This window comes from Neofelis nebulosa, chromosome 7 (genome assembly GCF_028018385.1).
Source record: "Neofelis nebulosa isolate mNeoNeb1 chromosome 7, mNeoNeb1.pri, whole genome shotgun sequence".
In the NCBI taxonomy this organism is placed as follows: domain Eukaryota; kingdom Metazoa; phylum Chordata; class Mammalia; order Carnivora; family Felidae; genus Neofelis; species Neofelis nebulosa.
The window spans coordinates 4,916,319-4,931,523 of record NC_080788.1 but is presented as its reverse complement, the minus strand read 5'-3'; the positions used below and the strand labels follow the sequence as shown (position 1 = coordinate 4,931,523).

General features: G+C 51.1%; 1 long non-coding RNA gene across 1 annotated transcript; it reads left to right on the top strand.

The window, feature by feature from the left end:
* Positions 1 to 10,313: 10,313 nt before the first annotated feature.
* On the top strand, positions 10,314 to 11,627 carry LOC131518115 (uncharacterized). Its single transcript, XR_009264922.1, has 2 exons — positions 10,314 to 10,563; positions 10,859 to 11,627. It is a non-coding gene; the product is annotated as an uncharacterized LOC131518115 (long non-coding RNA).
* Positions 11,628 to 15,205: the final 3,578 nt, after the last annotated feature.

Sequence of the window (15,205 nt, the reverse complement as noted above, 5' to 3'; positions counted from 1 at the left end):
CTTTGTGTTTGTTTCTGTTTTACTGTGGACTCGTCGAAGCTTGATATAGACATGATAGGAGACGTTTTCTAAATTTGGGGGAGAGCGCAAGCGGGGGAGGAGCAGAGAGAGGGGGACAGAGGATCCAAAGTGGGCGCAGCGTTGACAGGCTGTCGGCACAGAGCCCGACGTGGGGCTCGAACTCACGAACCGCGAGATCATGGCCTGAGCCAAAATCGAACGCTCCACCAGCTGAATCACCCAGGTGCCCCAACCCTAAGAACCTTTCTGATGGGAGCATCTCTTAGTTGAGGACCCCATGGAACACAATTTGGGAAATATTGGTAATATGAGCTACTTTACGTAATTATAATACTCACAACCGTTTACATAGCACTCCGGGTCCCCGTGCTCCATACATCCTAACTCAGCCTTTTTTATGTTTGTTTTTAGTTTTTTTAAATGTTTTGTGGGGGCGCCTGGGTGGCGCAGTCGGTTAAGCGTCCGACTTCAGCCAGGTCACGATCTCGCGGTCCGTGAGTTCGAGCCCCGCGTCAGGCTCTGGGCTGATGGCTCGGAGCCTGGAGCCTGTTTCCGATTCTGTGTCTCCCTCTCTCTCTGCCCCTCCCCCGTTCATGCTCTGTCTCTCTCTGTCCCAAAAATAAATAAAAAATGTTGAAAAAAAAAAAAAATTTAAATGTTTTGTGTATTTTTGAGAAAGAGAGCGAGAGAGCAAGCAGGGGAGGGGCAGACAGAGGGGGACAGAAGATCCGAAGCAGCCTCCGTGCTGACAGCAGCCAGCCCCATATGGGGCTCAAACTCACGAACCATGAGATCATGCCCTGAGCTGAAGTTGGACACTTAACCACCTGAGCCGCCCAGGTGCCCCCCCCAACTCAGCCTTAACAACTTTATGAAGTCAGGTACTGTTAGTATCCCTGGTGGCTGAATCAGAGGCCCAGAGAAGTTAGGTAACTCGCCCAAAGCGACACAGCCAGGAAGAGGAAGAGGCAAGATTTGAACCCAGGCCATCCGGTTTCACAAGCTGTGTTTGACCTCCCGGCTAGGTTGCTAACATTCAAGGAACTCAGTTGGGTGGGGGACTTGTCCTTACCTCCTCCCCTCGCCTTTTCTCCCCAGTCCAATCCTGCTGTTCCCCTGGGTCAGGCTTCTGATGCGTCTTCCCTGCCTCTGAGCCTTCGTTTGTGGTGTCCCCGTCACCCAGCACGCCCTGCCCCTCTCCCTTTTGCCTTTGCCGCTCCTACCTCACTTCCCACTTCCCCAGCAGCTTTGGGGGAGTGGCCTGTGGTGCACCTGTCCCTGTGGCCGCCGCTCCCTCACTCACCTCTGGCGATCAGGCTTCCCAGTTGGAGCCAGCGCTGGCCTGAGGCAGCAGCAGCCGCTCTGCTCTGTCAGGGAGTGTGCTCCACCGGGCACTGGCCTTGCTCCTTGGGACGCCCACAGGCTGCCCTCAGGGCCTGAGTCCTTCCCCTTAGTTCTGCAGACTGGAGCCTTGGCTTGACCCCCACACCCCATGTCTAGGCCCTTATCCCTGCCCCAGGTCCCCCTGAGCTGTCGCAGGCCACCCTCCCACGGGAACCGAACCATTTCCCCATATCAGACCCAGCCCCTTCCCTGCCTGTCCGTCGGGTCACGGAGCTGCCTGAGGGCCCCCCCACCCCGCCCTCCTTCCCTGGGACCCCTGCACACATGTCCCTGGAAGACCATAAGCCCCTTGGCCACGGGGCTCCCCGTGCTTCTGTCTCTCCCCTGGGATTCAGTGCAGGGCTGGGCCCACGAAAGGCCACGAATGAACGCACGCGAAAGAATTGCAACTTGTCTCAGAGGCACCAGAGCCTGCGTGTGCCCTGAGCCCTAAGGACACATGCACGTGTGCTCACACGTGCCCTCAGCACTGCTCTGATCGAGGGGCAGGCACAGAATTAAGGTCTCCTTAGTCGTCAGGCCTTCCCCCCACCCCTGTGCTCCTTCCTCCTCATTGGGCACCTGCAGAAGCTGGGAGCCCTTTGAGGCTGGGCCTGCAAATAGATTCTGCCCGGAGAAGGCACCGAGGCTGGTACCAGATGCTCATGCTTAACTGCATCCCAGGCGGCAGCTGTAAGTCAAGCTCGGCACAGAAGCCTGCACCTGCGCCCTCCACAGCCTGGACAGACATTGCTAATCAATCACAGCACTCCCCACACTGAACCCGGAAGGGGCTTCAGAATCCCCATCAGTGCGGTGCTGGATGAGCCCACTGAGACTCGGGGTGCCCTTTCGGGAGAGAACTCTTTGCTGTCCTTGTGCTAAGAAATAGATACTAAGGGGCGCCTGGGTGGCTCAGTCGGTTAAGCGTCTGACTTCGGCTCGGGCCATGATCTCGCAGTTCGTGAGTTCGAGCCCCGCGTCAGGCTCTGTGCTGACCACTCAGAGCCCGGAGCCTGTTTCCGATTCTGTGTCTCCCTCTCTCTCTCTGACCCTCCCCCATTCATGCTCTGTCTCTCTGTCTCAAAAATAAATAAACCTTAAAAAAAAAGAAATAGATACTAAGAACCCGAGCTGGCATTGATTTTGTGTCCCTGGCCTGGAAAGGGCTGGGACTTTTGTAAAAGACTCTAGACATTAAGGGCGTCGGAGCAGAGAGGGACCCTTGCAAAGACTGAGGCCTGTGTCTGCGATCTGTGTACTCCAGGGCTATGCATTGCTTGTTTACTCGGGCAAGGAATACACGCTGCGGACCGGCTGCACCAGTCAGCTCTGGCTGCCGTAACAAAACGACACAGATGGGGCGGCTCAAACGACAAATTTGTTTTGTCATCGATTTGGAAGCCGGAAGCCCAAGACCGGGGTGCCCGCACGACCGGTCTCTGGTGATGTCTCTCTTCCCAGGCTGCAGATGGCCACCCTCTCACTGTGTCCTCACTCGGCAGACAGAGAGACACAGAGCGAGGTAGAGAGAGACCTACAAGCTCTCTGGTGTTTCTTCCTGTAAAGGCGCTAATCCCATCACGGGAACATCGTCCTCACGACTTCATCTAACCCTACGTAATCCCCGAGGCCCCATCTCCAAATACCATCACGTCGGAGGTAAGAGCTTCCACATGAATTTGGGGGGAACACAATTCAGTCCATAACACCTACTATGTGCCAGGTTCTGAGCTAGACAAGGGGACGGCAGTAAACCAGACTCTGATAAGTTAAGAAGTGGCATCTACCTCCGAGAAGGTTGGCTGGGAAGGGAAGCCTCGCCAGAGACAGGAGGTGGCTCCCGGTAAGATGACCTTGAGAGGAGGGAAGGGGAAAAGATCTCCCGCAGAACTTCTAGGGCGTCATAGGTGGCCTGGCCAATGACATTGTTGGAGGCTCTTAGTACATTGGCAAATGAAAATAATGCCAGAATAGGATTATAAAAATTATGATTTATACTGTCGTATATTTTAACACAGAATACACTGTAATATTGGGTTACCCACAAGATAATGACAGGATTTATTTTTCAGCTAAAGCCCAACTGAATAATTTAAAAAGCCGTTTTTATTAATATCAAAAATGTTACTGTGATTGCATGTTTTCGTACAGTAGGTTTCTTTTTTTATATATGCATTAGGTTTCTTGAAATATGTAGATTCTGTGCTTTTTTAAAATTTTTATTTTTTAAATGTATTTATTTTGAGAGAGAGAGAGTATAAGTGAGGTAGGGGCAGAGAGAGAGGGAGGAGAGGATCCCAAGCAGGCTCTACACTGTCAGCACATTGCCCGACGTGAGGCTCGAACCCACAAACTGTAAGATCATGACCTGAGCCGAAGACGGACGCTTGACTGAGCCACCTTAAGGGCCCCGGATCCTGTGCTTTTCTGTATTTAGTGTAATGACGATCAACATTTAAGATATATATTATTTTAAATTAAGTCCTGGTGGGGTGGTCTAATGACCCTTTTTCAGCCAACATGACGCTACAATTGACCTAATTTGGAGATGTCAGCACAGGTCTACGCTGGAAACCGTTCATGGATGTGAGGCTCCCGTCCCCCTTCCTGCTGCCCCCTGCATGTGCCTGACCAACCACCAGCAAAACGAACTGAATGGGCTTCACTCATGGAAAGGCCTGAGGCCCAGAGCGTGATGACAACAGATGTCTCCCAGATGGGACCGGCCGTGGAGCTGACACAGACGGGGAGCACGTCTATTCCCTGGGTTGGGGAGGGGGGCCCAGAGGGACTGTCGGCCCGGGCCCGGGAGCTGGGAGGCAGCGGGGGGGGGGGGGGGGGGGGGGGGGGGCGGTCACACCACGAGGCCCAGACAGTGGCCCAGTAGTGGGCCCAGGCCTCTGCCTCACATCTGGGGAGCTGGGTGAGGGGAAGGGAGCAGCCTGGAACACCGAACCCCGCGTGAGGCACACACACAGCGTGGCCCACAGTCCGTGCCAAAGACCAAACCCCCCAATCCGCCCTGGACTAGTCTTGCGTAAAAGACAATAAAAGTTAATAGTAATAAAGTCATATGCCATACAAGCCCCAGTTCTTTATTGCTAGCTTCAACAAACATGCAATTATTCTGTCAAATTGCTATGAAGTTTCTGAATGCCACTTTGAGTATCTATTACATGATTACAGACCTATAAACAGACGCGGGCCACACCACTCCGTGCTTTGAATGGCATCGTCCTATAATAGTTTCTGTTAATGAAAACTTGTCTGAGAATTGTCTGCTCGGATGATTGTCCTGCAAACTCATCTCTAAGGAGATGTGCGAAAAGGCTATGGGACTCTGGTCGGAATCCAGGACACCCGCCTTTCAGATAAGAGAAGGCATGGAAAATGGCACACAGTAGGAGAATGCCAAATAGTTTATGCAGATGCTGCCCCCGCAAGGGCTGGGGCACAGCCTCCTACCCCGTAAGTGTGGGCGGTGCTTAGCGACTTGCTTGCAAAGAGTGCAGAATGGAAATAGAATAAGAAAGGAACTTTGCTATAGAGGGGGCATCTGGGGGGCTCCTGGGGGGCTCAGTAGGTCAAGGGTCTGACTTTGGCTCAGGTCATGATCTCCTGGTTTGTGGGTTCGAGCCCCACGTTGGGCTCTGTGCTCACAGCTCAGAGCCTGGAGCCTGCTTTGGATTCTGTGTCTCCCTCTCTCTCTCTGCCTCTCCCCTGCTTGCTCTCTCTCTCTCTCTCAAAAATAAATAAACGTTAAAAAATTTTAAAAAGAAAAAAAAGTAACTTTGCTGTAGAGAAACCTGGCAAACACTTCCTTAGCCAGGTGATCATGGTTGACATCATCAGTAACAAATCCAGGTGATAACATACACCCCTGATATATCGTGTTGAGAGTGACACTTCACCTCTGTGGCCTTTCTCCCCAAGGCCTATAACCCCGATCTAACCGTGAGAAAACCATCAGACAAACTCAAATTGAGAGTGAGTCTACATTGGGGGCACCTGGCTGGCTCCATAGGAAGAGTGTGAGACTCTTGATCTCAGGGTCATGAGTTCGAGGCTCATGTTGGGTACAGAGACTGCCAAAAAAAAAAAAAAAAAAAGTCTACAAAACACCTGACCAGTGAGCAATCCTCAGAACTCTTAGGGTCACGAGAAGCGAGGAAAGTCTGAGACACTCACAGTCCCGAGGACTCTAAGGAGACAGGGTGACTCGGTATAATGTGGTATTGTAGTGGGTGGATTGTGTCCCCCCCCACCAAATGATATGTCCAAGTGTCAACTCCCAACAGCTGTGAATGTGACCTCAGGTGGAAATAGGGTCTTACTGATGTAATTAAGTTAACGATCTCGAGAGGAGATTATCCTGAATCTAGGGTGGGCCCTAAATTCAATGACTGGTGTCTTTGTAAGAGAAAGGAGAGGGAAATTTGAAATACACCAAGAAGTCCGTGTGACGATATAAGTGAGGCTTGGAGTCATCAGCCAAGACACAGCCCCCACCATGGGGACGAGCCAAGGAAGACCTGGAGCCACCAGAAGCCAGAAGCAGCGGGAAGGATTCTTCCAGAGCCTTCAGAGGGCCCATGCCCTACTGATTTAGGCCTCCAGCTCCAGAACTGTGAGCATACGTTTCTGTTGTTTTAAGCTACCGGATTTGTGGTGGTTTGTTAAGGAAGCCCCAGGAGCCAATCGCCCTTGGATGGGATCCTGGAACCGACAAATGACCTTAGAGAAAAACTCATGAAGTCCAAGTCAAGTACGGAGTTTAGATGGAAACACGTTAGCATCAGTCCGTCAGTTGTGACGGTGAGCCGTTGTGATGGGAGAGGTTGGTTAACGAGAGGGGAGACGACGGGATGGATGGGAGCTCTGTACGATTTGTGCAGCCTTTCTAGGTACCTGAAACTATTCTAAAGTTTGGAAGTTTATTTTAACAACGCAGTGACAGAAGTTCAGGACGGCTTATAATTCAGCCCGTGGGCAGCTCTGATCTGGACGATGCATTTCCCAGCAGGCAGCCCACGAAAGTCTGAGGTGACCGCGGCGATTTCTTCGTCTTCCACCGCTTCTCCCCACGGCCTTGCTGTCACTTCTCCCATCCCCTCTCCGTACTTCCCATTCGCGCCTCCAGAGGAAGATGAGTTAGTCCCGCCCTCTTTCCAGCTACAGAAAGAACATCACCTGCTTGGAATTACTTTTGACTCAGAAGTAGTGAACCCTGACTTTGGACAGGATCCTAAAAATCACTTTGAGGGTGTCTGCCCTCCTAACTTTTCTGAGAACTTTTATACCCATTGCATGGATGTTCTCTGTTACCACGATTTTTTTTTAATTTCTTTTTATATTGGAGAGAGAGAGAGGGAGAGCCAGCAGGGGAGAGGCAGAGAGAGAGAGACAGAGGATAGAGAATCCCAAGCAGGCATTGCACTGTCAGCACAGAGATCGATGAGGGGCTCGAACCCACAAACCTCGAAATCGTGACCTGAGCCGAAATCAAAAGTTGGACACCCAACCCACTGAGCCACCCAGGTGCCCCTCTGTCACCGTGATTTTATGTTCAAAGCATGAGACTCCAACCCTCATAACCACCTCTGATTGAACCAGGGCTGAACACGTGACTCTGGGAAACCCAGACCCACTGTCTTGCCAATGGCCTTTCAGATTCTCAGGAAAGTGTAGAAACAGCTGGGAGCTGAGTCACCACAGTGGGGCTGGCTTGGAGCTGATCTCATTCCCATCCCTCCCAGAGCCCAGCTACTCACTTCCCCTCAGAGCTGATGAGAGCTGAATTCTTTACCAAACTCCCCCTCTAACCTGGGTTGATGTGAGAAAGTTCTTTTCACTTTGTAATCAGAAGGCTGTTGCCCAGGACAGCCACTTGGTCAAAGTCGTCATTCTGCTCGCAGCCCAGTGGTTATTAATAGCTTGAATACTATCAAAACCAGAATCTCACTGCCTGTCCACGCAACCCATTTCACACTGGACAGTTCCACCTCTTACCAGATCCTTTTTGATCTTATATCAAAAAGTGTTTCCCTTTGATCCCAGCCCTGCCATTATGGGCCGTTCAGAACAAGTCCCATCTCATGGATGTATCTTTATTGGGTTTTTAAAACAACTATTATTTTAGATCTATTTACCAAAGGCATACTTGCTCACTGGTTTTATCTTTTTATTTTTAATGTTTTATTTTTATTTTTGAGACAGAGAGAGACAGAGCATGAGTGGGGGAGGGGCAGAGAAAGAGGGAGACACAGAATCCTTAGCAGGCTCCAGGCTCCAAGACGTCAGCACAGAGCTCGACGTGGGGCTCAAACCCATGAACTGTGAGAGCATGACCTGAGCTGAAGTTGGATGCGTAACTAACTGAGCCACCCAGGCACCCCGCTAGTTGGTTTTAAAAAGTCAAATCTTACAGAAACCTTATAGAAGTGTTCTAATCCCTTTTCCATGGCAGCTCTTCAACTGTTTGAAGATGGCAAGCTCACATAGCACATAATGCTTTCAAAATTTGCCCCAGACCCGATTCTTAGCTGTTCTGCACTCAAATGCAGACAATGCCTGAGTCATGAGCAAGTTCCAGATTGAAGCCAGAACACAGCTGATAAACATGATCTCATGGGCGTAACCGAGATGATGTGATGGGAGTAGAGATTGGATGTGGCCCAGGGAGAGGGTATTTAAAAGAGACGGATCTATTAGGAGAGGGTTAAGAAGCTACACGTGCCTGCTTCAGAAACCCTCGAAGCCGAGGGCTTGCGTGTCGAGGGTGAAATGTCATGGAAGGAGACAATAGAGAAAGTCCCATCCCAAAGCACTAGTGGGACCAGAAATAGGATAGGAATGGGGTGGGCGGGACCTTACCCATTGGGACATCTGCTAGGACTCCTACTTATGCACCATCAACAACAAGTTCCTAACTTGCCTGGAGGATGATTTCCATCCCCAGAGGGGAACAGAATTGCTACTTTTATTTACATTTTTTAAGATTTTTTTTTAAATTTTTTTTAACGTTTATTTATTTTTGAGACAGAGCATGAACAGGGGAGGAGCAGAGAGAGAGGGAGACACAGAATCTGAAACAGGCTCCAGGCTCTGAGCTGTCAGCACAGAGCCCGACGCGGGGCTCGAACTCACGGACCGTGAGATCACGACCCAAGCCGAAGTCGGATGCTTAACCGACCAAGCCACCCAGGCGCCCCAAGATTTTTATTTTTAAGTAATCTCTACACCTAATGTGGGGCTCAAATTTCCAACCCCGAGATCAAGAGTTGCACGCTCTACCGACTGAGCCGGCCGGGCACCCTGGATATTGCTGCTTTGGACCAAGTTCTGTCAAAGATGTGGAGCAGTGAAGCAGGAGGAACCATGCCTGCAGAGACTTTGTGACTCGAAGCGAAGGGGAGGCAGCACAGCCAGGCACGTGAAGGTAAGGGCGTTCAGGAAGCAGACTCTGAGAGGAAAGTCAGCTCTTGAACGGAAATCTGGTTCTGCTGCACAAAACATCCCAATGAGGAAGGCAGGCAGAGATGACCCAGGAAACCAACATGATGGTAAATGAGTAGGTCCCATGACCCAGCATAGGCAAGATAGCTGGTTGTCCTCCCAAAGTTATTCTCCCCCTTTTTCCTTTAGTAATAACTAAGCCTTGCTGGGCAAATGGCCACCTAGCATAAAGACTACATTTCCCAGCCTTCCTTGCAGCTCAGTGTGGCCATGTGACTAAGGTCCAGTCAACAGCCTGTGGTTAAGTAGGCAGCCTCCGGATCTTGCTCTTAGAGAAGAGGTCAGCAAACTTTTTCTTTTTCTTCTTTTTAAAAATGTTTTCAATGTTTATTTTTGAGAGAGAGACAGACAGAGCATGAGTGGGGGCAGGGGCAGAGAGAGAGAGGGAGACAGAGGATCCAAGTGGGCTCCACACTGTCAGCACAGAGTCTGATGTGGGGCTCAAACCCAGAACCGCGAGATCACGACCTGAGCCAAAGTTGGATGCTTAACCGACTCAGCCACCCACATGCCCCTCAACAAACTTTTTCTTAAAGGGCCAGATAGTAAACATTTTAGGTTTTGTGGTCCAGAGTATCTCTGTTGCTTCTGCTCAACTCTGTCCTTGTAGTTTGAAAGCCGCCATTAGGCAATGAGTGAATGAGACGGGCTATATTCCCATAAAACCGGGCTTACGAGAACAGTTGGTTGGCCCCAAGTCTGTAGCCTTAGATGAAAGGGCTCATCGTCTACGGCCCCAGTACGTTTCAGTCTTGCTCCATGCCATTCGGACTACAGGTGGGAGGATGAGCCCACTTAGAAGGAGATGAGGTCAATACCTTCGGGATGGGGCGGCCATGAGTTAGACAGAGCCTGGGCCCTGGTGTCTTTGGAGAGCAGGGCTGCTGTGATAGTGCAGACTCCATGTGACACAGGAAAAATGTTTCTCTTGTTTATGTCTTCGCCTCTCACATCATCTCTTGAACTATTTACACACTCGCTGCCACTGGACAGGAAGAGCAAAACAGGCAGAAAGAAAGAGCAAGTTTGCCTCTTCTCTGCGGGGCTCCTGACAAACAAATGGGAAACGAGATATTCTTAACCGGGTGCCCACCCTCCCCGGCATCCCTGATTCCCTGGCAATTTGGAGCCCGTGCATTCCACTAGAGACCTAAACAGGACGATTCCCTCTGACAAAATCCAAATCTGGAATGTACCGCCCACCTGCCACCAAGAGTTGGAAGAAAGAGAGAGTCCTGGGGCACCTGGGGGGCTCAGTCGGTTAAACCTCTGACTTCGGCTCAGGTCATGATCTCACAGTTTGTGAGTTTGAGCCCCGTGTCGGGCTCTGTGCTGACAGCCTGGAGCCTACTTCGGATTCTCTGTCTTCCTCTCTCTGCCCCTCCCCTGCTTGCATTCTGTCTCTCAAAAATAAACAAACATTAAAAAAAAAATTTTTTTTTAAATAGAAGAAGAAAGAGAGAGTCCTGATACATGTGTGAGGGAAAGTGGAGAGAGAACTACGTGGCCAAATTGCAAAATTTTCCACATTAGCTTTGCTGACCTTAAACATTCAACTGCCGGTTATTTTACCAGCAAAAGATGGGTTTATTCGAGAATGGCGGAGAATTACAATCTAGGACAAGCAAGAGCAAAGGAGAGGTATGCTCTTTTATGGAGGAAAGGCTCTTGTAAACACAAAGTCCATCGGGATAAACTGGGGGTTGGATATAATGGCGGCTTCTCGTTGACTGAGTTGTGACTGCCTGTCATTGGCTGGGCTGCGGCCGGGGGAGGAGGAGGACGAGAGCCTTTCTTCCTCCTGCTGGGGCAGCAAAGTAGTGACCACGGGCAAGGTGAACAAGGTCGGTCTCTCCCTGCTGGGTTTGCATGGGAGCTCTCCCCTGCCCACCTCCTGACTCCATTCTAGTGAAGTCCCCTTTATTAATTTTTACAGCTTCGTGGCAGGAAAGCAACAGCAAGAGAAAGAAGGAAAGAGGGGGCGAGGTAGGGTCCTATCAACGTCACATCTCAGGCCCACGGAGGCAGGAAACCGGAAAGAGGCTGATCCGCCATCATTGCTGGCCCACCTGTAGATGTGGCCCAAGCCACAATGCGGCCTGCGGCCTCTGCCCAGTTGGATCTCAGCCCCTTCCTCTAGGAGAACAGCAGGACGGAACTAGAAGAAGGACATTCCTCCCCAGTCTCCAGCCGGCTCCCCCTCACGTAGCACACATTGCAAATTATATTCACAGTGTCAAAGAACAAGGAAGAGGCCGCCTCACAAGGACTGTATGGAAGAGATTTCACGTCAATTTCAACAACAGGTTTATGTTGCTACCTTCCTTCTTTCCGGACAGACCCCTTTCCCATCTTTTCAAGATAGGACGGGTTTCTCATCTGTGAGACAGGTAATAACCATGGGTCACAGCCGCTCACTGGACTGGCACGCAGAACGTCAGAAACGCTCCTCGGGGTCGGGAAACACCGCGTCTCAGCCTTCGGAGGTGAGCTCGGGGAGACGTGGGGCGCAGCAGCCCAGCCTCCCTGGTGCTTCAGCTCCAACGGACCAAGGACACTGTTTTCCCCAAGGAGACCGTTTTTGTTTTTCTTTCCATGGAAAAGAAAAGTCAGTAATGGATGAGATGGGAAACTCACTTTATAAACTAAAGATTGCTTTTATCTCCTGAAACTTAGCTTCTGAATAAGATTCTTTTCTACTTTTAGAGACAACGTTTGTTTATATTCTAACCAAACTTTTTTTTTTTTTTCCCAAAGCCAATGCCTCAATTAGAGGAGAAATGAACTGTATCAAAGCACAGGGCTTTCAAGGGATCTTTTCTCGGGCAGTGCCCCAAGGGCACATGTGTCTAATCTCCTCAAATCTTCTTTGTCTCAGCCTGGGGCTGGGGTGGGTCAGTACTCCCTCCTCCTCCCCCCACCCCCCAGACCCCATCCCTCCTCCACTGACCACAGCCCTGAGCCATGCAAGACACCTGCAGGCTGGGCCCAGGGTCCTCTTGTTAGGACAGAACCCAGAGGTAAGAAAGCCCGACGCCCAGCATGCAAAAGGAGGCTTTCCTACTGAAGACTCTCCTCGTTCAGTGACTCGTGTTCAACCACCACCGCAGCGGTGATAAGCTTTCAGGAAGCTCAAGTCAGCAGCTCTCAACCCTTTTATCACTTGCGAGGTGCGTCAGTAACTACGTTGTTTCCTCGTAGCAGTGAAAGTGCTGGAGTTTATGAACAATTTACCTTTCTAATAAAAATATATATCAATCAGGGTGGTACTTGACTCAGAATTTTTGTGGTTGCAAACGACAGAAAGCAAACCAAATAGCTTAGGGAAGGAAGGGGCGGGCCATGTCGCCAGAAAGACGCAGGTGCGTCCCAGGACCCAGGACTTCACGGAACCAGGATGCTCTGTGTACGTCATGCAGTCCTGGCTTCTCATTGTGTTTGTGTCTTCCTGCACGGTGGCCTCCTTCTGTTGAACTGGCTTCTCCATAAGGCTGGGATCATGGCTGTCAGATAATCATGGAATCACACGGTAGCCTGCTTCCCTAACAGCTAGTTGACAATCAAGGGGCAAATCTCCAGGAGTGTGATTGATCCTCTGGGGTCATGGCCCTCCTCCAGACCAGCCATGAAGGTGGAAGGCAGGATGTGACTGTTCCAGTCTGGCTCTTTTGTCAACTCCTCGAGCAGTCGCTGGGACCGGGAGGCATTGGCTGGCTGCAGGAGCGGGGCTGGGGCGGGGGGATAAGCAGTTCCCCAAAAGAATGCGGGTGTTGTCCTCTGAAGAGAAGTACCTGTTCTTTCCACACATCTGTAAAAATGTGCAGTGGTAATATATCTTAGCAGGTCTGAGATGATAGAAATAACGGAATTTTAGCTTTTGAAATACCTTAGGGAAAAGAGGCTACCGTTTTCTGAATGCTTGTGGCACACTTCTTCACATATGCTGTCCTGTGTAATCCTCAAAATAAGGACAAAAACCCATACCCAAGCCCTACAGGTAGGTATTATCCTCATTATTCCAGTGAGGAAACTGAGATGTAGAGAGGTCAAGTGTCTTGTTCTGGGACACAATGGCCGAGCCAGGTTTTGAACCCAGTTGTGTTTGATTTTAATCTTAGACTCTTACCTGTCATAATACGTTGGCTTCCTCATTAATCTACCCAGCGAACAGATAGATGTGTAAAGTATTTTAAATATTTCTTGGGGCGCCTGGGTGGCTCAGTCGGTTGAGCGTCTGACTTCGGCTCAGGTTGTGATCTCACAGTTGGTGAGTTCGAGCCCCACGTCGGGCTCTGTTGCTGACAGCTCGGAGCCTGGAGCCTGCTTCGGATTCTGTGTCTCCTCCTCTCTCTACCCCCTGCCCTGCTCACACTCTGTCTCTGTCTCTCAAAAAGTGAATAAACGTTTAAAAAAAAAAAAAAGTAAATCTTTCTTATTCTGACTACTAGTATTCGGCCTCTGTGGTAGTTTTAAAAGTTGGCACCAAGTTTTTCTCTCACCCAGAGGCCAGTGTGTGTCTCCTCTCCTTTCCTGGGCGGGCGTGTGACCGCTCAGACCAATAGAGTCTGGTGGAAATGGCGTTATGGGCCTTCTGAGGCTGGGTGTCCCAGGGAACCTGGGCTGCTGTCACAGAATACTGCAGACTGGGTGGCTTAAATGACAAGCATTGATTTCTCACAGTTCTGGAGCTGGGAAGGCCGAGGGCAAGTTGCGGGCAGATTTGTTATCACGTGAGAGCCCTCTTCCTGGTTTGCAGATGGCCACCTTCTGGCTGTGTCCTCACATGGCAGAGGGAGAGAGACAGAAAGCTCTGGTCTCTCTTTGTCTTCTTCTGAGGGCACCGGTTCCATCACAGGGGCCCCACTCTCACGACCTCATCTAAACCTAATTACCTCCTGAAGGCCCCACTTCGGTGGGATTAAGATTTCCACACATGAACTTGGGGGGAAGGGGGGGACACATACATTCAGTCTGTAGCCCCGGGTCATAAAAGGCCAGGCAGCTTTGCTCTGGTTCACTGGGATACTCACTTCGCCACCCTGGCGCGTCATGTGAGAGGTCTCACTATCCGAAGCCACGCCACGTGGAGGGGTGACCGGTGGGCACTGAGTCAGTAGTCCCCCCCCCCCGCCGCCAGCTGAAATGCTAGATGTGCATGAAGAAGCCTCCAGCTGGTTCCAGCCCCCAGCCAGAGGAATCTTTCCAGTCGGGGCTGCAGGCACCATGGAACAGAGACAGTCCAGCCCTGTGGTTCCCCCATCCAAGTTCCAGGCACGCCGAATCCCAGAGCATAATAGACGGTGGCTGTTTGATGCAACTAGGTTTGGGACGGCTTATGACACAGCAACGCACAAGCAGAGCGGCTCCAGGGCAGGCGTTGAAGGTGTCTGGTCACGGAGGGTCTTCAAGTGCAAGGAAGATAAAATTGAGGACCATCGTGCGTTAACGAAGTAGCAAAGTAGTGATTCTTCCTTTCGTCCACCAGGTGGGGTGATGCATTGCCCGCTCCCTCCCAGCTCTTCCCAGCCTCCCAGGGCGAAGCGAGAGAGGGGGTCCCCCCGGCTCAGCAGGGCTGCAGTGGACCCCAGCCCCGCACGGATCCTGGGCCCCAAGGCTGCAGAGAGCAGATCCCCGGGAGGGCCTGGGTGTAGCTGCTGCTGGGAGGTTCCTTCCTTTGGGGAGGGCAGTGCCTCTGAAGAAGGGTAGGAGCTGGAAAGAAAGTACTCCTGGCAGGACCCACCGCACCACGGCAGGAAGAGTCCCTCTCCCCGTGACAGGAGCCCCTTCAGTAGTGCTCAGTTTCCCGTCACATTGGATGTCAGGAAGTGGCATCGCCCCCAAAGCCCCCACCCCCACCCCCCGCCCGGATCAAGGGCTGGGATTCACAGGGGATCCTGTCACACCACCTCCGTCCCTCACTTCCTTCTTCTTTCGTCTCAAATCAGAGTTCTACATATACATGGTTCTGGTTTCTTTCCTTTGAGAGAGAGAGAGAGAGAGAGAACACACAAGCAGGGGAGGAGCAGACAGAGACAGAGATTGAGAACAGCACTGTCAGCTCAGAGCCCAACATGGGGCTCAAACCCATGAACTGTGAGATCATGACCTGAGTTGAAATCAAGAGTCCAAAGCTTAACCGTCCCGTATGATTTTAAAAGTCAAATGGTACCGTGAGGTTTATACCAATGATAACAACTACAGAAAACAACTCCAGCAGTCCCCTGCCCACTCTCCCAGCCCTGAATTCTTCCCTTCAAACTCCCTCCGTCGCTCCTTCTGCTGT